Source organism: Leucopleurus acutus (assembly GCF_964270905.1).
Source record: "Leucopleurus acutus genome assembly, chromosome: 9".
Classification (NCBI taxonomy): domain Eukaryota; kingdom Metazoa; phylum Chordata; class Mammalia; order Artiodactyla; family Delphinidae; genus Leucopleurus; species Leucopleurus acutus.
In genome coordinates, this window is record NC_139144.1 from 16,537,105 (window position 1) to 16,560,183 (window position 23,079).

The following is a 23,079-nucleotide window of genomic DNA, read 5'->3' on the forward strand; positions in this document are numbered from 1 at the left end:
ATCACTTCACGGCTACCCAACTACTGTTATATATATACATACATACATATATATATATATATATATATATATATATATATACACATATATTTTTTTTTTCTTTTCTTTTCTTTTCTGCAGTACGCGGGCCTCTCACTGTTGTGGCCTCTCCCGTTGTGGAGCACAGGCTCCGGACGCGCAGGCCCAGTGGCCATGGCTCACGGGCCCAGCCGCTCCGTGGCATGTGGGATCCTCCCGGACCGGGGCACGAACCCGTGTCCCCTGCATCGGCAGGCGGACTCTCAACCACTGTGCCACCAGGGAAGCCCTACTGTTATATTTTTAAAACAGTTAATACCACAGGAGCTCAGGGTGTTAATACTCTAAGAGTTCAATGTGTGCGTTTTTAAAGTAAAACATTTAGCAGTTACACCAACTGGGTTAAAACACTTTCCCTTCCAGAACAATTTACAATATAGTCTGTGACTTAGAAAAGGCAGAGATTCCCAAAGACATTTTTCCAAAGTGCAGACTTTCTTCAGTAACTATTAGTTGCACATCCCATACTTTCAAGAGGCTATCCAGGAAAAGAAGCTCCCGCCAAGGAGACACTCACTCCTCTGCCCCATTGCAAAAACTTGGCTTTCCATAACTTAGGTCCCAATTCCTAGTCTAGATGTTGGAACTTAAGACAACATACATGTAAATAAGAAAATTCCATTAGTGCTAAGCACAATGAAGAAACTAAGGGGCACCGGGATAAAGAGGGGGGAGGGGCTACTTCAACCAGATGGTCACGGGCGACTCCTTTGAAGAGGCAGCATTTGAGCTGAGACCTGAATTTTATAAAGGAACCAGCCAGCTCTGAGGGAAGAACGTTCTAGACGCAGGGAAGAGCAAGTGCAGAGGCCTAAGATGGGAGACGGTTTGCCACGTTCTAGGGGCCAGAGGAAGGCCAGAGTGGATGGAGGCTACGAGTATCAGGGAGCGTTAACAGGAGGTGAGACTGAGAAGCAGGAGAGGCCAAATCATAAAAAGCCTTGAAGGCTGTGGAAAGGTGTTCGAGTTTTATTATCATTGTAATGGGAAGCCTCTGGAGAGTGTGTAAGCAGGACTGTGACATAATTTCATTTATGTTTTTGAAAAGATTACCATGGCCAGTGTGTGTAGAATGAATGGTAGAGGTGCAAGAGCTGAAAGCAAAGGAGTCCATCCCATAGTCCATGACTAGGATTGGCAGATGGAGGCTGCCAGTGACCTTGGGAAGAGTCACCTCACCAACGAGGCAGGAACCATAGCCTGAATGGGGTGGGTTGAGGAGAAAACAGAAGGTGTAGAAATGGACTTGACTCTGAAGACGAATGGAGAAATGGGGCCATAGATGGACACGGGTTTTTGTTTGGGTCGCTTTTTAATTATTCTTAAGGGATGTTTATATGATAATCATCTAAAAGAGGCAGAAATTAATGATGAAGAAGAGAAGGTGCCTCTAGGAGTAGACCAGGGAAGAAGAGACCCAGGGCACACAGGAGCAGGGACAGCTCTTTCTTTGTAATAGGAGGTGAGGTAAAGCAAAGCACAAGGTACAGGTGCAGGCTGCAGACAGATCTGGCTATTTCTTTATTTAACTGCATCTATAATTTCCTCCATGAAATATGATTCACACAGCAGTTTAGTGAGGAGTTGGAATTCAAAAGCACGCCTGTCTAGATAGATCAATGGAACAGGATATACAGAAATAGATCCAAACACATACTATAGTTTAGTGTGTAATAAACGTGGCATTTCAAATGGAGGGTCGGGGAGGGAAGCATAGAGGATAATTCAGTAAATGGTTCTGGGACAACTGGTGAGCTATCTGGGAAAAAATTAAGTTGGACCCATTCTCCTCACACCAATACAAATTGTAAATTTATAAAATAAATTTATATAAATCTTTGAAAGTGGATCAAAGATTTAAATGATAAAATGAAATCACAAAAGCACCAGAAAAAAAAAAAAACCACAGAATTTTTGTTTTATAATCTTAGAATGGGAAAGGCATAAAGTACTATCTAAAACTCAAGGCATAAAATAACTGATAAATTTTACTACTCAAAACAATTTCTACATGGCAAAATCTTCTATAAGCAAAATAAAAAGATAAAACTGAGGAAAATATTTGTGATTCATTTCCAAGAGAAGAGGTAATTTCCCTATATGAAAAGTTACTATAAATAAAATCAACAACTCTAAGAAAATGGGCAGGGCTTCCCTGGTGGCGCAGTGGTTGAGAGTCCGCCTGCCGATGCAGGGGACACGGGTTCGTGCCCCGGTCCGGGAAGATCCCACATGCCACGGAGCGGCTGGGCCCGTGAGCCATGGCTGCTGAGCCTGCGCGTCCGGAGCCTGTGCTCCGCAACGGGAGAGGCCACAACAGTGAGAGGCCCGCATACCGCAAAAAAAAAAAAAAGAAAAGAAAGAAAATGGGCAAAAAATACAAATAGTCACAGAAAAGGAAATACAAAGGGCTCTAATATGCTCAACCTTGCTGATAAGAGCAATACAAATAATATTAGATTGGATCTCAATTGTTTTATCCAGAGGACCAGTAAACTATAGCCCCCTTGGCCTGCTTTTTGTATGGCCTGTGGCTAGGAACGGTTTTGTGTTTTTGAAGGGTTGTAAACAAAACAAAACAAAATAAAACCAAGAATAAGATGCAACAGAGAACGTACATGGCCCACAAGTCTAAATAATGTTTTCTTTCCACCCTCTACAGAAAAAGCTTGTCCCTCCCTGGTAGACAAACAGGCACATTCCTTCACTGCAGTGGAAGTGTAAATTGGAAACATGGACTAATTAGCGACCATAAAAAAAAGATGTTCTTTACCCACTGATATGGAGGGAGCTAAAACATATTGTTTTTTAAAATTAATTAATTAATTGGCTGCACTGGGTCTTCGTTGCTGCATGCGGGCTTTCTCTACTTGTGGTGAGTGGGGGCTACTCTTCGTTGAGGTGCAAGAGCTTCTCATTGTGGTGGCTTCTCTTGCTGCAGAGCATGGGCTCTAGGCACGCGGGCTTCAGTAGTTGTGGCACGCGGGCTCAGCAGTTGTGGCTCACGGGCTCTAGAGCACAGGCTCAGTAGTTGTGGTGCACGGGCTTAGTTGCTCCGTGGCATGTGGGATCTTCCCAGACCAGGGCTCGAACCCGTGTCCCCTGCATTGGCAGATGGATTCCTAACCACTGCGCCACCACATATTGTTAAAGTGAAAAAAGTAAACTATAGAGCAATATAACTTGTATGTTATGAACTGCATAAAAAGATGAGAAAAAGGGGATTTAGAGGTTTATTTGTTTATATACTGGAAACGATATAAAAAATGGTAACACAGGGTTGCCTGTGAGGATGGAAACTAAGTCACTGGTGGACAGAAGCGGGATGATGGCTTTTTGCTAACCAGCAGTTTGATTTTTGTATAATGTGAACATATAACTTGTTTTTAAAATTAAAATTAGTCATAAAATAAATAACATTACCCTGTTTATTTCCTGCACTCACTTGGTAAAAATACAATTAACTACTTTCCTGGCACCTTATACAAACTAGGAACTGGAGGACTGAACCTGAATTTTAATTGAAATACTTCTCTATGTATGTGTATGCATTTGTGTTTTCCTCCTTCAAGTAATGAGATAGGGATCCTTGAACTTCAAATTGTTTGGTTTGTAGGGTTCCTCAGTTATTTTCTATCTTCTGCTGTTCAAACAAATATTTTTTAATTACACAATGGCCTTCCTCCCCCCTCCCCCCCCCCCACCTTTTGGGTAACATTACATCCCTGTGACTTACTTATTTTATAGCTGGAAGTGTGTGTGACCCCCTTCACCCATTTTGCTGCCTCACCCCCAACCTGGCAACCACCAGTCTGTCCTCTGTATCTATAAGCTTGGTTTTCTTTCCTTTGTTTTTAGATTGCACATATAAGTGAAATCATATGGTATTTATCGTTCTCTGTCTGACTTATTTCTCTTAGGATAATGCCCTCAAGGTCCATCCATGTCACAAAGGGCAAGATTTCATTTTTTTAATGGCTGAATAATATCCCATTGTACATATATGCCACATTTTCTTCAACCATTAACATGCTGATGGACACTTAGGTTGTCTCCATATCTTGGCCACTATAAATAATGCTACAATGACATGGGGGTACATATATCATTTTGAGTTAGTGTGGATCATATGGGAGTTCTATTTTTAAAAAGCGATGTCCTAGAACAATACTATAAAATCTATTTGGTCATGGGTGGGCTTCAAGTTTTCAACCTTACTGTTTTTCTCTGCTTCACCCAGAAGCTAGACACCTACACCATGCTCACCATGTTGATTTAAGTTATGAATTACCTGATATTTCCTCCCTCTCTCCCTCCCATCCTCCATTAACAAATATACTGTGCCTTATTATGTAAGGCACAGTTCTAGGCACTGGGATATGGAGTTGAATTCCATAGGCCTAGGTCCCTGCCCTCACATGTTTAGTTAACAGGTACCCATACTGTATTGTTTCCTGTTGCCGCTATAACAAACACTATAAACTTACAGGGGCTTAAAACAACACACAATGTATCATCCTGTTGTCAGAGTCCAAAAGGAATCTCAAGAGGCTAAAGTCAAGATGTCAGCAGGGGGGGTTCCTTCTGGACACTCCAGAGGAGAATCTGTTCCCTACCTGTCCCACTTCTAGGGACTGGCTTTCCTTGGCCCCTGGCTGCAACACTATCGTCTCCGCTTCCGTAGTCAGACCTCTCTCTGCCTCCCTCTTATAAGGAGACCTGTGATGAGGGGACTTGTGATTACATTTAAGGCCCACAAGGATAATCCAGAAAATCATCCCCCAATCCTTAATTTAATCACACCTGCACAGTCCCTTTTGCAATAGGAAGTAACATTCAAAGTTATGGGCATGAGGACATGGTTATCTTGTCGTCGGGGCGTTAATCGGCCTACCACACACGGGAGGAAGTGGGCCAAGGAGCTTCAGACCACAATTCTCCAACCCAAACTCTAGGCTCTCTATTTTAAACTTCACGAAAATTTCTAAGAAGTGATCAATCTAGTTCTCCAGTACTTAATAAGGAATACTCTACCAAGTAAGATCTCAAACACTCCCTGTCCACTAAAAACAATAAACCCAATGATCTTTATATTTCCAGAGTTCATTATTACCTTTTTTAGACTTTCATAATAAAGACACTTACTATTAGGCTGTAGTTTAATAAAACTAATAGCTGGCAGAAGTTCCTACTGAGAGATTCCTTGTTAATAAAGAGATAAAATGGAGCATGCCTCTCCCCTCCAATTTGAATAGCGCATTAAAGGCTATGATCACTGAAGTTCAGTTCCTATCAAAGCATTATAAACCACTACTAAGCACAAGCAGGGAGAGGCCACAGTAGTGACTCATCCTTCAAAATGAAAAACAGTTCATACGGACAACTCTCAAATGACACTCCCTATCTGCATGAAGAATACCTGCTCAATAAAGGAATTTAGTATAAAATGAACAATTTTAGAAGAGTCAGAATATACCTGACCAAGAAAGCAAGATACACAATTCTATTCTGAAAGGGATTTGAGACTATTTCAGTTTATTACTAGGCACAGATACAGATAATATCACTGGCGTATTTTTCCAACCATTTAAAAGAACAGGTATTATTAATACTATTTAATGTTTTGCAACATAGAGAAAGCCTCCAAATTCTTTTTTGAGAGCTAGCTTAACATTGATGCAAAGTTCCTAACAAAGAGAGACTACAGGAAAAACAGACTGACTGACCTATCATGTAAATATGGTGCAAAAATTCTAAATAAAAAATGTTAGAATCCAGCACACTAAAAGAATACACCAAAGTGACCAGGTGGGATTCAACCAGGTACGCAAGAATGTCTTTATATTTTAGGAAGTCAATGTAATTCTTCATATTAATAGAAGAGAAAAGTCATAGATTACATGATCTGGAATGATATTTGATAAAATTCAAAGTCCACTGCTTATACCAATAATGATTTCATACTTAGGCCAAAGGAATCAACTGAAAAATTACTATAAACAAGAGATTTCAAAGATAATGGTTATATAATCAACATATTATATAAAAAATAAATTTCTTTTCAAATAACCAGTTAGAATATATAATGGAAAGACTCAATTTACAACAAGACTCACAAAGAATACATAATTAAGAATAAAATTAACACAAACTGTAAGATATTCATGAAGACAATTCAATAATGATATTTAGGTAACAGAAAGGGTGACTTTATGAAGATAAATGAAGGTAGATCCTGTTCTTGGGACAAGAAGGTTATATACTGGTAAAGGCACAAAACTCTGATAATAAGAAAGACTATTAATTTCTAACATATAAAAATCTCTTCACAATAAAAAAAATTTTTGACCACTGAGTCAAAAGACAAAGGACTTGACTTTGGACTCATCTGATCTATTGCCTAGTTTTCTTTACCCTTAAATTTGTGAAGATAATTTCTGATGTTGAAAACTGGCTTTAACTTTTTCTCTAAAAGCAGGTTGATTTATATACAATAAAATCACCCTTTTAATGAGTTTTGATAAAGGTATACAGTCATATAACACCACCACAATCAAGACACAGAATAGTTCCATCACCTCCGAAGGTTTCCCCTTACTCTTTGCAGTCAATCTCCTCCCATCACCCCATCCCATGGCAGCCACTGATCTGATTTCAGTTCCTATTGTTTTGCCTTTTCCAGAATGTTATATAAATGGATCATATTGTACATAGCCTTTGTGCCTGTTTCTTTTCACCTAGCTAAGGCTTTTGAGATATATTCATATAGTTACATGTATCAGTGGCACGTGCTTTTTTTTTTTTACTGTTCAATAGTATTCTGTTGTCTGGAAATAGCATAATTTGTTTATCCATTCACATTTATTTGGGGTGTTTCCATTTTTACAATTTTATAAATAAAGAAGCTATAAAGAGTCATGTACTGGTCTTTGTGTATATATATATATATATACATATATATATATATGTTTTCATTTCTCTTGGATAAATACCTAGGGGTGAGACTGCTAAACTGTACAATAAGTGTGTGTTGAAATGTCTTTCGAAGTGGCTATACCTTTCTGTATTTCCACAATGAATGAGATTACCAGTCGCTCCACATCCTGGTAGTCACAGCCACAGTCTTTTTATGCTAAGCGGCCTATTGGATGTGTAGTGGTATTACACTGTGGGTTTAACTTGCATTTTCCTAATGACTAATCATGTTGGGCATCTTTTAGCGTGGTTATTTACCATCTATGTGTCTTGGAGTTCAAATCTTTTACCCATTTTTTAAAATTGGGTTTTTAAAAGTGAGTTTTAAGAGTTCTTTAGGTATCCTGGAATCAAATCCTTTATCAGAGACATACCTTGAAAATATTTTCCCCCAGTCTGTGGCTTATCTGTCCATTTTCTTAACAAGTTTTGTGAAGAGTAGAAGCTTTTGATTTTGATGAAGTGCAATTTATCAATTTTTTTTTATGTTTCAATGCTTTTGGGGTCCTAATCTTTGACAAATTTTAAATGACGAAGAAGCTACTGTAATTTGAATATTTATAAACAAAACCTTACTATTTAGTTATTATTAAAAATAGAAAATGGAAGGAAGTCCAGGTGAAACATAACTTGTAACTGACATCCTGAACTCTTAGAAGGTCCTTCTTTATTTCAAGATATGCAATCAGCTCAAAAGGATCAACAGTCAAAGCCAGAAAGTCAGGCAATGTTTTACTTCTAAAATGTAATAACTTAATATTTTCCAATTACCCAGACTTCACTGAATAAGGACAACACAAAATTATAACTAAGACTGAGCTAAAGAAAATAATGTTCTGTTTTAAGGGTACAATAGTTGAAAGGTGCTTAAAGATGGCTTAACAATTTACCTGGTCTGCATAATAAAATTTATTTATATGACTTGCCAGACATGTTGTCAGACATCAAAGCACAGACTTTTAAAATCATGGGAAGGCTCAAATTACTTTACCTCTTTGGGTCTCGGCTTGTTTGTAAAACTAAGTTTAAGATGAATAATTTAGCACATGGAAGATGTCTAAATACACATAGTAAGTACGGGTAATGTAAACATTCAGGCATCTTTTTAGAAGGCCCTACCTTTATATGCAGCGTATATGCAGTCCCCAGTCAGTGCAAAATTATTGATATTACCAGCAGCACAAAAGTAAAGCCCTCACCAGTTAAAACTAGCAAAACATTTCTAGAACTCAGGAGGAAGTCATGACTAAACTGAGACTTGAAAGACAAAGCATTTTAACAGACCAGGTGAACCTGGGGGTGTTGGTGAGAGATGAAGGTGTAAGAAGTAAAAAGGGCCAGAAACAGGCGTTTACATGCCAGCAATTGAGATTTTTTTTATTCTTAGAGCAAAGAGAATTACCAGGATTTTTTAAGTGAGAGATTATGACTCAGAAGGCAGGAAGAGCAGCTGCAGGCTACAGGGCAATGGTGACTAGGGAGAAGATGGGGATGGATTTGAGACATTAAGAAAAAAGCATCAACCAAATCTGGGGACAGATTAGATATGAGGGGTTGAAGGGACAATTCAAGCCAAAGTACCCAACTTCCTGGCTTGAGTGGATACAGGTTAGGAAAGGAAGAGGAACAAGCAGCATTTTTAGGAGGGGTGGTGGTGAAAAGAGCTGGTGCAAGGAAATGATGGAAATCTACACCGATTTTTTTAATGGATCAAAATATTTTAAAGGAAGAATCTAAGTACAGCCTAAGTGTAAGCCGTTTTCTTACCCCAGTCACAGAGGTTCTGCTACCACACTATGACTTGATTTCAGCAGTGTTGAGAAATAAGCAACAGGGCGGAACCTGAAAGGTGGAAGATAAAAAGACTGCTAAACTACTATTTATAGCTATTTTAACATTTTTCTTTGAACCCCTAAATGTGCTTTTAAAATAAGATTATGTAGAAAAATATTAATAATAATTATAAAGAATATACATTTTGCTTCTGTATTCCTATGCTAACCATGGCAAGACACATAACAATAATCTTTTGAATTTTGAACCATGTGAGTCTTTTACCTATTTGAAAATTCAATACGTGTTATTTACTGAACATACCAGCTGCAAAATTGGATGAAGAAGTAATATTCAAGCCTGAATTTAACAGAACTACTAAAAAGTATGACTTATGTAATTTATACCTGCTTTAGAGTCTACTGCATCCAAGCTATAAATTAGGTGTATAAATACTGTTATTTTGAGTTTCTCTTATTGATATATTTATAAATCTGATATTGCCTGTGAAAACTCTCCTGATTTAAGAAGGAGAACCAGAAAAAAATAATTGAATTAACCATGCCTGGGGCTTCCTTGGTGGCGCAGTGGTTAAGAATCCGCCTGCCAGTGCAGGGGACACGGGTTCGAGCCCTGGTCTGGGAAGATCCCACATGCCACGGAGCAACTAAGTCCATGCGCCACAACTACTGAGCCTGTGCTCTAGAGCCCATGAGCCACAACTACTGAGCCCACGTGCCTAGACCCCGTGCTCTGCAACAAGAGAAGCCACTGCAACGAAAAGCCCGCACACCGCAACGAAGACCCAACACAGCCAAAAATAAATAAATAAAATAAATAAAAATGGAAAAAAAACCCATGCCTGAATGATCCAACTTAAAAATGAACAGGGCATTTCATTAACTGAATAAGACATATCAAACTACGTATTAGAAGAAATACTGACAAAAAGTTTAACAGTAAACAGTCATTAGCAAATGAAATATTTTAAAAGAATCTAAGTATGGCTTCTGGTTTACATGAAGACATCTGTTAAATCCCACTTTGGGATGCACGTTTAAGTTAGCTCTCTCTTTGTATAGTGGCTTCCCTGATCTTTTGGTCTGCTTTTGGATTTCCTTTCTGTTTGTTTCTTACGCCCATATTCTGAGTCAACATATATTTATTAAGAGTCAGATACTGTGCTAGGCATTGGGGGGGAGGGGGAGGGGAAGGGTGGGTACACAGATGAGCAAGTCAAAATCCCTGACTTTGAGATCTTACAACAAAGTAACAGAGATGTGGGGGAGGACAGTATTAAGTTGTAACACGCAAGTCTGCCTCCTGCATCCCTTTCCACTTAAGTCACACTTGCTTTTTCTATGTTGTTTTGTTGACTTCATAGCTTCAATTTTTATTTTTTAATTTAATTTTAATTTAATCATCCTGTAGATGTAGAGCAGTCTATTTACCAACTCTTGTAATAGAAGACATCATAGCTGTTTGGAGTTCTTCTAAATTCTAAATGGATAACCATCTGTTTCTATATTTAAAATGCTTTTCATGAGGTAGATTTTAAGGAATTGTAATGAATGAACGGATTGTTTAAGGTTTATTAGACATATTGTCCAATGCTTTTCAAAAGTGCTATACAACTGTTCACGACATTCCTATTAGCAATGGGCATTCTTTTAAAAAATCTAATTATATATTGGGAAAAAGATCTCATTTTTTCTAACTACGTCTTTGATTACATGATGAGGGTGACCATTTTTTCCATGTATTTATTTTGTCAATTGTTAATTCACATCCTTTACTAATCTGGCAATAGTATCTCATATTATACTTTTTATACTTTCATGTCACCATTGGCGAGGCTTTCTTTCCTCTTGCTTTCCCAGTCCACTATAGCAGGTTTCTTCTGTTGCTGGGTAGATCTACTTCCCATGACAGATCTGGAGAGGTAACAGACTATGTTCACTGGCATTTTAGTGGATGGGCTTTACTTCAGGGTTCATGGGCAAGGAACAGGTTGACAAGGTAGGATCTTTCTCCAAATATCAAAATAAGGAGCGTACTCGCTGGAACACTAACTCTTGCATTAGGACACCTAGTCCTCCTCAGTCTGAGAGTTTAAAAACAAGGTTGTTTTGAAAGTAGATTTCCAAAATTAGCATGGTAACCAATGTCGTGTAATCTTTGTATGGGCTGAGTGAGTGGGCAGCATATCCAATGAGCTCTTGATATGTCCTCCTTTAATTACTACCATGTCCTATCATCTCTTCTGCTCTCTGTTCCTACTGACTCAAGCTTAGAGTCTCTTCAGGACTCTAAGGGGAAAAATAGATGCCACGTGAAGTTTCCCTCATGGGTATGCTGGGCTGGGGCTTTCTCCACCCTGGTTCAGCCATCAACGCCATCTGTTTTCTGTCTTCTGGAACCTGGAAGTGTCTGCTTTGCTGATGGTCACCCCATCTGTTCCCATTCTCAGTTATGGATTTACAAATTTCCGCCTCTAAGTTTTTTTCCTCTCTGTCATTTCACAGGGAGTCGGGGCTACAGAGGAGTAGGACACATTAATTTAGTCTATTGGCTTTCCCTGTAGACGAGCTAAAATCCAGAGCTGACTTGATTTGGAATGCCAAAATATTTCAGACTTAGAAACTATGAAAATCTCTATTAAACAGATCTAATTTTAAAATTAGCCTCAGCTTTTTTGCACAGCAAAGGAAACCATTGACAAAATTAAAAGAGAACCTACTGAATAGAAGAAAATATTTGCAAATGATGACCGATAAGGGATTAATATCCAATATATATAAATAGCTCATACAACTCAATATAAACAGCTCATACAACTCAACATCAAAAAAAGCAAACAACCCAATTGAAAAAATGAGAAGAACTGAACAGACATTTTCCCAAAGACAAAATGCAGATGTCCAGGCATAGGCACATGAAAAGATGCTTCACATTGCTAATCATCAAGGAAATGCAAATCAAAACCATAATGACATCACCTCACACCTGTTAGAATGGCCATCATCAAAAAGACAACAAATAGAGGGACGAGAGGAAGATGGCTGAAGAGTAAGACGCGGAGATCACCTTCCTCCCCACAGATACACCAGAAATACATCTACACGTGGAACAACTCCTACAGAACACCTACTGAAGGCTGGCACAAAACCTCAGACCTCCCAAAAGGCAAGAAACTCCCCACGTACCTGGGTAGGGCAAAAGAAAAAACAGAGACAAAAGGATAGGGACGGGACCCGCAACAGTGGGAGGGAGCTGTGAAGGAGGAAAGGTTCCCACACACTAGGAAGCCCCTTCGGGGGCGGAGACTGCGGGTGGCGGAGGGGGCAGCTTCGGGGCCGAGGAGGAGAGCACAGCAACAGGGGTGCGGGGGGCAAAGCGGGGAGATTCCCGCGCAGAGGATCGGTGTCGACCGGCACTCACCAGCCAGAGAGGCTTGTCTGCTCACCCACCGGGGCGGGCGGGGCTGGGAGCTGAGGCTCAGGCTTCGGTCGGAGCGCAGGGAGAGGACTGGGGTTGGCAGCGTGAACACAGCCTGAAGGGATTAGTGCACCACGGCTGGCTGGCCTGGAGGGAGTCCGGGGAAAAGTCTGGACCTCCGAAGAGGCAAGAGACTTTTTCTTCCCTCTTTGTTTCGTGGTACGCGAGGAGTGGGGATGAAGAGCGCTGCTTAAAGGAGCTGCAGAGACGGGCGTGAGCCGCGGCTAACAGCGTGGACACCAGAGACGAGCATGGGATGCTAAGGCTGCTGCTGCCGCCACCAAGAAGCCTGTGTGCGAGCACAGGTCACTCTCCACACCTCCGTTCCGGGAGCCCGTGCAGCCCGCCACTGCCAGGGTCCCGGGATCCAGGGACAACTTCCCCGGGAGAACGCACGGCGCGCCTCAGGTTGGTGCAACGTCACGCAGGCCTCTGCCGCCGCAGGCCCGCCCCGCACGCCGTGCCCCTCCTTCCCCCCGGCCTGAGTGAGCGAGACCCCCCGAATCAGCGGCTCCTTTAACTCCGTCCTGTCTGAGTGAAGAACTGACGCCGTCTGGCGACCTACACGCAGAGGCGGGGCCAAATCCAAAGCTGAGCCCCTGGGAGCTGTGAGAACAAAGAAGAGAAAGGGAAATCTCTCCCAGCAGCCTCAGAAGCAGCGGATTAAAGCTCCACAATCAGCTTGATGTACCTGCATCTGTGGAATACATGAATCGACAACCAATCATCCCAAATTGAGGAGGTGGACTTTGAGAGCAAGGTTTATGATTTTCCCCCTTTTCCTCTTTTTGTGAGTGTGTATGTGTATGCTTCTGTGTGAGATTTTGTCTGTATAGCTTTGCTTCCACCATTTGTCCTAGGGTTCTATCCGTCCGTTTTTGTTTTTTTAAAAATTATTTTTTCTTAATAATTAATTTTAATTATTTTATTTTACTTTATCTTCTTTTTTTCCTTCCTTCCTTCCTTCCTTCCTTCTTCTAATTCATTCTACTTTTTCTCCCTTTTATTCGGACCCGTGTGGATGAAAGGCTCTTGGTGCTGCAGCCAGGAGTCAGTGCTGTGCCTCTGAGGTGGGAGAGCCAACTTCAGGACACTGGTCCACCAGAGACCTCCTGGCTCCACATAATATCAAATGGCGAAAATCTCCCAGAGATCTCCATCTCAACACCAGCACCCAGCTTCACTCAACGACCAGCAAGCTCCAGTGCTGGACACCCTATGCCAAACAACTAGCAAGACAGGAACACAACCCCACCCATTAGCAGAGAGGCTGCCTAAAATCATAATAAGTCCACAGACACCCCAAAACACACCACCAGACGTGGACCTGCCCACCAGAAAGACAAGATCCAGCCTCATCCACCAGAACACAGGCACTAGTCCCCTCCACCAGGAAGCCTACACAACCCACTGAACAAACCTTAGCCACTGGGGACAGACACCAAAAACAACAGTAACTACGAACCTGCAGCCTGCAAAAAGGAGACCCCAAACACAGTAAGATAAGCAAAATGAGAAGACTTCACAGCAAATGAGAAAAACACACAGCAGATGAAGGAGCAAGATAAAAACCCACCAGACCTAACAAATGAAGAGGAAATAGGCAGTCTACCTGAAAAAGAATTCAGAATGATAGTAAAGATGATCCAAAATCATGGAAATAGAATAGACAAATTCCAAGAAACATTTAACAAGGACCTAGAAGAACTAAAGATGAAACAAACAACGATGAACAACACAATAAATTCAATGAAAAATACTCTAGATGGGATCAATAGTAGAATAACTGAGGCAGAAGAACGGATAAGTGACCTGGAAGATAAAATAGTGGAAATAACTACTGCAGAGCAGAATAAAGAAAAAAGAATGAAAAGAACTGAGGACACTCTCAGAGACCTCTGGGACAACATTAAATGCACCAACGTTCAAATTATAGGGGTTCCAGAAGAAGAAGAGAAAAAGAAAGGGACTGAGAAAATATTTGAAGAGATTATAGTTGAAAACTTTCCTAATATGGGAAAGGAAATAGTTAATCAAGTCCAGGAAAAACAGAGAGTCCCATACAGGATAAATCCAAGGAGAAATACGCCAAGACACATATTAATCAAACTGTCAAAAATTAAATACAAAGAAAACATATTAAAAGCAGCAAGGGAAAAACAACAAATAACACACAAGGGAATCCCCATAAGGGTAACAGCTGATCTTTCAGCAGAAACTCTGCAAGCCAGAAGGGACTGGCAGGACATATTTAAAGTGATGAAGGAGAAAAACCTGCAACCAAGATTACTCTACCCAGCAAGGATCTAATTCAGATTTGAAGAAGAAATTAAAACCTTTACAGACAAGCAAAAGCTGAGAGAGTTCAGCACCACCAAACCAGCTTTACAACAAATGCTAAAGGAACTTCTCTAGGCAAGAAACACAAGAGAAGGAAAAGACCTACAATAACGAACCCAAAACAATTAAGAAAATGGGAATAGGAACATACATATCGATAATTACCTTAAATGTGAATGGACTAAATGCTCCCATCAAAAGACACAGATTGGCTGAATGGATACAAAAACGAGACCCATATATCTGCTGTCTACAAGACACCCACTTCAGACCTAGAGACACATACAGACTGAAAGTAAGGGGATGGAAAAAGATATTCCATGCAAATGGAAATCAAAAGAAAGCTGGAGTAGCAATTCTCATATCAGACAAAATTGACTTTAAAATAAAGACTATCAGAAGAGACAAAGAAGGATACTACATAATGATCAAGGGATCGATCCAAGAAGAAGATATAACAATTGTAAATATTTATGCACCCAACACAGGAGCACCTCAATACATAAGGTAAATACTAACAGCCATAAAAGGGGAAATCGACAGTAACACATTCATAGTAGGGGACGTTAACACCCCACTTTCACCAATGGACAGATCATCCAAAATGAAAATAAATAAGGAAACACAAGCTTTAAATGATACATTAAACAAGATTACTTAATTGATATTTATAGGACATTCCATCCAAAAACAACAGAATACACATTTTTCTCAAGTGCTCATGGAATATTCTCCAGGATAGATCATATCTTGGGTCACAAATCAAGCCTTGGTAAATTTAAGAAAATTGAAATTTTATCAAGTATCTTTTCGGACCACAACGCTATGAGACTAGATATCAATTACAGGAAAAGATCTGTAAAAAATACAAACCCATGGAGGCTAAACAATACACTACTTAATAACGAAGTGATCACTGAAGAAATCAAAGAATACCTAGAAACAAATGACAATGCAGCCACGATGGCCCAAAACCTATGGGATGCAGCAAAAGCAGTTCTAAGAGGGAAGTTTATAGCAATACAATCCTACCTTAAGAAACAGGAAACATCTCGAATAAACAACCTAAACTTGCACCTAAAGCAATTAGAGAAAGAAGAACAAAAAACCTCCAAAGTTAGCAGAAGGAAAGAAATCATAACATGAGATCAGAAATAAATGAAAAAGAAATGAAGGAAACGATAGCAAAGATCACTAAAACTAAAAGCTGGTTCTTTGAGAAGATAAACAAAATTGATAAACCATTAGCCAGACTCATCAAGAAAAAAAAGGGAGAAGACTCAAATCAATAGAATTAGAAATGAAAAAGGAGAAGTAACAACTGACACTGCAGAAATACAAAAGATCATGAGAGATTACTACAAGCAACCTTATGCCAATAAAATGGACAACCTAAAGAAATGGACAAATTCTTAGAAATGCACAACCTGCCAAGACTGAATCAGAAAGAAATAGAAAATATGAACAGACCAATCACAAGCACTAAAATTGAGATTAAAAATCTTCCAACAAACAAAAGCTCAGGACTAGATGGCTTCACAGGCGAATTCTATCAAACATTTAGAGAAGAGCTAACACCATCCTTCTCAAACTCTTCCAAAATATAGTAGAGGAAGGAACACTCCCAAACTCATTCTACAAGGCCACCATCACCCTGACACCAAAAGCAGACAAAGATGTCACAAAGAAAGAAAACTACAGGCCAATATCACTAATGAACATAGATGCAAAATTCCTCAACAAAATACTAGCAAACAGAATCCAACAGCACATTAAAAGGATCATACACCATGATCAAGTGGGGTTTATTCCGGGAATGCAAGAATTCTTCAATATATGAAAATCAATCAATGTGATACACCATATTAACAAATTGAAGGAGAAAAACCATATGATCATCTCAATAGATGCAGAGAAAGCTTTCGACAAAATTCAACACCCACTTATGATAAAAACCCTGCAGAAAGTAGGCGTAGAGGGAACTTTCCTCAACATAATAAAGGCCATATATGACAAACCCACAGCCAACATCGTCCTCAATGGTGAAAAACTGAAAGCATTTCCACTAAGATCAGGAACAAGACAAAGCTGCCCACTCTCACCACTCTTATTCAACATAGTTTTGGAAGTTTTAGCCACAGCAATCAGAAAAGAAAAGGAAATAAAAGAAATCCAAATCGCAAAAGAAGAAGTAAAGCTGTCACTGTTTGCAGATGACATGATACTACACACAGAGAATCCTAAAGATGCTACTAGAAAACTACTAGAGCTAATCAATGAATTTGGTAAAGTAGCAGGATACAAAATTAATGCACAGAAATCTCTGGCATTCCTATACACTAATGATGAAAAATCTGAAAGTGAAATCATGAAAACACTCCCATATATTACTGCAACAAAAAGAATAAAATATCTAGGAATAAACCTACCTAAGGAGACAAAAGACCTGTATGCAGAAAATTATAAGACACTGATGAAAGAAATTAAAGACGATACAAATAGATGGAGAGATATACCATGTTCTTGGATTGGAAGAATCAACATTGTGAAAATGACTCTACTACCCAAAGTAATCTACAGATTCAATGCAATCCCTATCAAACTACCACTGGCATTTTTCACAGAACTAGAACAAAAAATTTCACAATTTGTATGGAAACACAAAAGACCCTGAACAGCCAAAGCAATCTTGAGAACGAAAAACGGAGCTGGAGGAATCAGGCTCCCTGACTTCATACTATACTACAAAGCTACAGTAATCAAGACAGTATGGTACTGGCAAAAAAAACAGAAATATAGATCAATGGAACAGGATAGAAAGCCCAGAGATAAACCCACGCACATATGGTCACCTTATCTTTGATAAAGGAGGCAGGAATGTACAGTGGAGAAAAGACAGCCTCTTCAATAAGTGGTGCTGGAAAACCTGCACAGGTATATGTAAAAGTATGAGATTAGATCACTCCGTAACACCATACACAAAAATAAGCTCAAAATGGATTAAAGACCTTAAATTGAAGCCCATTATAAGGCCAGACACTGTCAAACTCTTAGAGGAAAACATAGGGAGAACACTCTATGACATAAATCACAGCAAGATGCTTTTTGACCCACCTCCTAGAGAAATGGAAATAAAAACAAAAATAAACAAATGGGACCTAATGAAACTTCAAAGCTTTTGCACAGCAAACGAAACCATAAACAAGACCAAAAGACAACCCTCAGAATGGGAGAAAATATTTGCAAATGAAACAACTGAGAAAGGAGTAATCTCCAAAATTTATAAGCAGCTCATACAGCTCAAAAACAAAAAAACAAACAACCCAATCCAAAAATGGGCAGAAGACCTAAATAGACATTTCTCCAAAGAAGATATACAGACTGCCAACAAACACATGAAAGAATGCTCAACATCATTAATCATTAGAGAAATGCAAATCAAAACTACAATGAGATATCATATCACACCAGTCAGAATGGCCATCATCAAAAAATCTAGAAACAATAAATGCTGGAGAGGGTGTGGAAAAAAGGGAACACTCTTGCACTCCTGGTGGGAATGTGAATAGGTACAGCCGCTATGGAGAACAGAATGGAGGTTCCTTAAAAAACTACAAATAGAACTACCATATGACCCAGCAATCCCACTACTGGGCATATACCCTGAGAAAACCATAATTCAAAAAGAGTCATGTACCAAAATGTTCATTGCAGCTCTATTTACAGTAGCCCGGAGATGGAAACAACCTAAGTGTCCATCATTGGATGAATGGATAAAGAAGATGTGGCACATATATACAATGGAATATTACTCAGCCATAAAAAGAAACGAAATTGAGCTATTTGTAATGAGGTGGATGGACCTAGAGTGACGTAAGTCAGAAAGAGAAAGAGAAATACTGTATGCTAACACATATATATGGAATTTAAGAAAAACAATGTGTCATGAAGAACCTAGGGGTAAGACAAGAATAAAGACACAGACCTACTAGAGAATGGACTTGAGGATATGGGGAGGGGGAAAGGTAAGCTGTGACAAAGCGAGAGAGAGGCATGGACATATATACACTACGAAACGTAAGGTAGATAGCTAGTGGGAAGCAGCCGCATAGCACAGGGAGATCAGCTCAGTGCTTTGTGACAGCCTGTAGGGGTGGGATAGGGAGGGTGGGAAAGAGGGAGATACAAGAGGGAAGAGATATGGGAACATATGTATATGTATAACTGATTCACTTTGTTATAAAGCAGAAACTAACACACCATTGTAAAGCAATTATACTCCAATAAAGATGTAAAAAAAAAAAGACAACATATAAATGTTAGTGAGGATGTGGAGAAAAGGAAACCCTTGTACCTTGTTGGTGAGTATGTAAACTGGTGCAGCTACTATGGAAAACAGTACAAAGATTTCTCAAAAAAACTAAAAATAGAACTACCATATGACCAAACAATTCCACTCCTGGGTATATATCCAAATAAAAACAAAACACTAATTTGAAAAGATACATGCACCCCAATATTCATAGCAACATTATTTACAATCACCAAGATACAGAAGCAACGTACACACACATTGGAATATTACTCAACCATAAAAAAGAATGAAATCTTGCCACTGCAGCAACATGGATGGACGTGGGGAGCATTATGCTAAGTGAAGTCAGACTGAGAAAGATAAATACTGTAAAAAAAAAAAAAAACAACGAACTAGTGAATATAACAAAAAGAAGCAGACTCACAGATACAGAGAACTAGTGGTTACCAGTGGGGAGAGGGAAGGGGAGGGGTAATATAGGGGTAGGGGAATAAGAGGTAAAACTCTTAGGTATAAAGTAAGCTATAAGGACATATTGTACAACACAGGGAATATAGTCAGTATTTTAGAATAACTATAAATGGAGTATGACCTTTAAAAATTGTGAATCACTACATTGTATACTTGTAACTTATTTAATACTGTACAGCAACTATACTTCAATTTAAAAAAACAGCCTGAGTTTTAAAGAATACAATTTATTCAATACCAGTTATGAGAATAAATCCGTTTCCTGATGTCAACCGAAGGGAAATGCACAACCTTAAAGTTGCATGTTATGTTTTATTTGGGGACCTTCCAGGAGACAGCCTCTTAGATAGCTCTGAGGAACTGTTCCAAAGAGGCAAGGGAGGATATAAAGGAGTTTTTGCTGGGGGGAAAAAAACAACAACAACTGCTAATCACAAAAACCAGACATCTCAAGTTAATGATTTTGGTGCTTTTCTATGTATGGGAAGATGCAAGAGTCTGGGCTCACTGAAATTATTCCTTAGACATGCACCTTAGCTATCTAGGGCCAGTATCGTGTTTTTCTCCACCCTGAATTCCTCTCAGGGCACACCGTCGGGGTGGCCACAGCGGCTGACAGCTTGATGGCGGGCAACAGTCACTTGTCTACCAGGATGGCAATCTTTGTTTACTGAAATGACAGGCAACTTTTTTCTGTCCCCACCGATACGGGTGACCAAAGAATCACAAATAAGGAAGCAGCTAAGACTAGGCAATATCTGGCATAAAAAGGAGTTAAGAGTGAGGCACAAGTGGGAGAGAAGAGAAAGGAGAGCCAGTAGTGCTCGTTGCTATAGAGAAGGGTTGAAATGATTTATCTTTAATGTTTTCTTTACAGCATTGGGACTGGTTAGCTAAAACTCAATTTATAAGGGAACATATTGATCAGTCATGGCCCTGCAAATTAAGCACTGAAACCATTTTAACAAACCAGGAATTTAAGGCTAAAGTTTAACTCCACAGCAACAAAGAAAAATTCCCTTTGTACCAATTAAGCTTTACTACAGCTCTTTCATAGACGACCTGCTGAGTTTCTACTTTGTGGAATTGTGGCTGAACAGCCAATTCTTTTTTTTTTTTTTAACATCTTTATGGGGGTATAATTGCTTTACAATGGTGTGTTAGTTTCTGCTTTGTAACAAAGTGAATCAGTTATACATATACATATGTTCCCATATCTCTTCCCTCTTGCATCTCCCTCCCTCCCACCCTCCCTATCCCACCCCTCCAGGCAGTCACAAAGCACGGAGCTGATCTCCCTGTGCTATGCGGCTGCTTCCCACTAGCTATCTACCTTACGTTTGGTAGCCAATTCTTTTTAAAGGAATAACAAGGAGCTCCTAAAAAACCAGAAAGAAAATATAAACTAGTAACCTTTGAAACTGTGACTTGCTATGCATGGCACCCCGTACCACTCCAGTCAGGTTAACCTGTTATGTACTGTAAGATGCTCACTGTTAAGTATGGCATAGCAAATATACAGAAAATACCATTTTAAATTAAAAACCTCCTCTGACAATGAATATATTATCTGAACTTACATTTAATGACAACTTGAATATTATCAATTAAATTCTCCATTGCAAACTTGTTTACCAAGGGTTCACTTCCAAGGGCTATGCTGAATGCTGCTGAATAGTCCTAATCTTACGGTTAGTGTTGATCACCACGCCATGCACGCATGCAGCATACATGCACGCATGCATGGGACTTGAGCTCCCTCCCCCCTCAACCATTTTTCATGATCCTAAAAGTAACATGTGCTCATCGTATATAATGTGGAGAGTAAGGAGAAAAGGGGAAAAGTCACCTGTGTCGTCCTATCATCCACTGTTAATATTTTCGAATTTTTATTTTCTTCTAGGACTAACTTATACAAAGCATTCAACCAGTCATATGGTTCAAGAAACTGGAGAAAAATTCTGAGGAGAGAAGAAAAGAAGAGAAAAAAGGAGATTTAAAAAATCATAATACCTGGAGATGGGACAACAACATTGGAGGAAAATAAATAATATTTTCATTTATTGAGATACTTTTTCAACTACTGATTATCTCATGAAACTCTCAAGGCTTCTTTATAACTATTATCCACATTTTACAGGTGAAAAAATTGAGCCACACGGAGCTTTTTGAAAGGTGCCCCAAATCACACTGCTGACGTGGAGCCAGGATTTTAAAAAATCCAGATCCTAAGTGTTTACCGCCTAAACTTTACTAGCACTACGGAAGAAAATGGTTAAGAATGGGCTTTTTTACAAGGCTTAGGGCACAGATGGCTTTAGACGCAATTTCTTTTAAACATAAAAAGATAATTTTCAAGGGTGGCACAGAAAGGCTACACAAATCATTTTATTTAAGTAATAACACCCTAAATGGGAAAAGAATTTGAAAAAAGAATAAGAAAAAACAATTTGAAAAAAGAATAGATACATGTATATGTATAACTGAATCACCTGAAACTAACACCCTAAATGGGAAAAGAATTTGAAAAAAGAATAAGAAAAAAGAATTTGAAGAAAGAATAGATACATGTATGTGTATAACTGAATCACCTGAAACTAACACAACATTGTTAATCAACAATACTCCAATATAAAATAAAAAGTTAAAAAAACAGTCAGTGGTACTGAAAGAGCAATAATCATACCAAAAGAAGCCATATTATAATTGCATTTATGAACACAGAAATTTCATAAAATACAAACACCTGAATCTTACTTCTTAATAAAAGAATAATTCATTACAGTTAAATGTGTTTTATCCCAGGAATACAGTAATAACTTAATATTAAGAATGCTATAAAATAGGGCTTCCCTGGTGGTGCAGTGGTTGAGAGTCCGCCTGCCGATGTAGGGGACGCGGGTTCGTGCCCCGGTCCGGGAAGATCCCACATGCCGCGGAATGGCTGGGCCCATGAGCCATGGCCGCTGAGCCTGCGCATCCGGAGCCTGTGCTCCACAACAGGAGAGGCCACAGCAGTGAGAGGCCCGCATACCGCAAAAAAAAAAAAAAAGAATGCTATAAAATAATACAATCACATGATTAGGCCCAATGAGAAAAGCCATATAATCAACAAAAGAGAAAAGAAAAAGGCATCAGAAAAATTCAATACTCCCTCCTGATAAAAATCTAAGTTAGACACCAGAGGCTGCCTGCTGTTCGTGTATATACGTGCTTCTAATGAAATGCTTCACACAGATTTGAGAGCCATTCTTGTACAGGAGCCATACTAAACTTCTCTGTGTTTTAAAAAAGTATATATGCCACTAAAGCAAGCACATTTCATGTGTAGGGAATGCAAATTAGAGAGACGGTGATAGCGGGAGGAAGAAAAATAGCTCTGAATTCTCTTTTCTGGGTTTTAATATTCTTGTCTATGGCTGCCAATGAATGAAGCGAAAAATTCTGCTCATAATTTTGGGCTTATCTAGCACCTACTTACCCAGAGATTTCAAAACACTGGTTAATAATAAAAGCACAACACACAAGTTAACATCAGCAAAGGGAGATAGCTACTGTTCAAAGAAACTGCTCCCATTTTCTCTCAGCTACATTAGAATTATGAATCATGTAGGTAAGCTGCATTGTGA

At 39.2% G+C, this 23,079-nt stretch overlaps 1 protein-coding gene across 2 annotated transcripts in view; it reads right to left on the reverse strand.

Moving 5' to 3' along the window:
- RALA (RAS like proto-oncogene A) overlaps positions 1–23,079 on the reverse strand; it is a 75,712-nt gene that overhangs the window by 21,968 nt on the left and 30,665 nt on the right. Inside the window, exon 2 of one of the 2 annotated variants that reach the window (XM_082846648.1) lies at positions 8,821–8,895. The gene's annotated coding sequence lies outside the window, so the exon portion shown is untranslated. Of the gene's footprint in view, positions 1–8,820; positions 8,910–23,079 lie in introns of those variants that run through there. The other variant, XM_082846649.1, reaches the window with a different exon arrangement.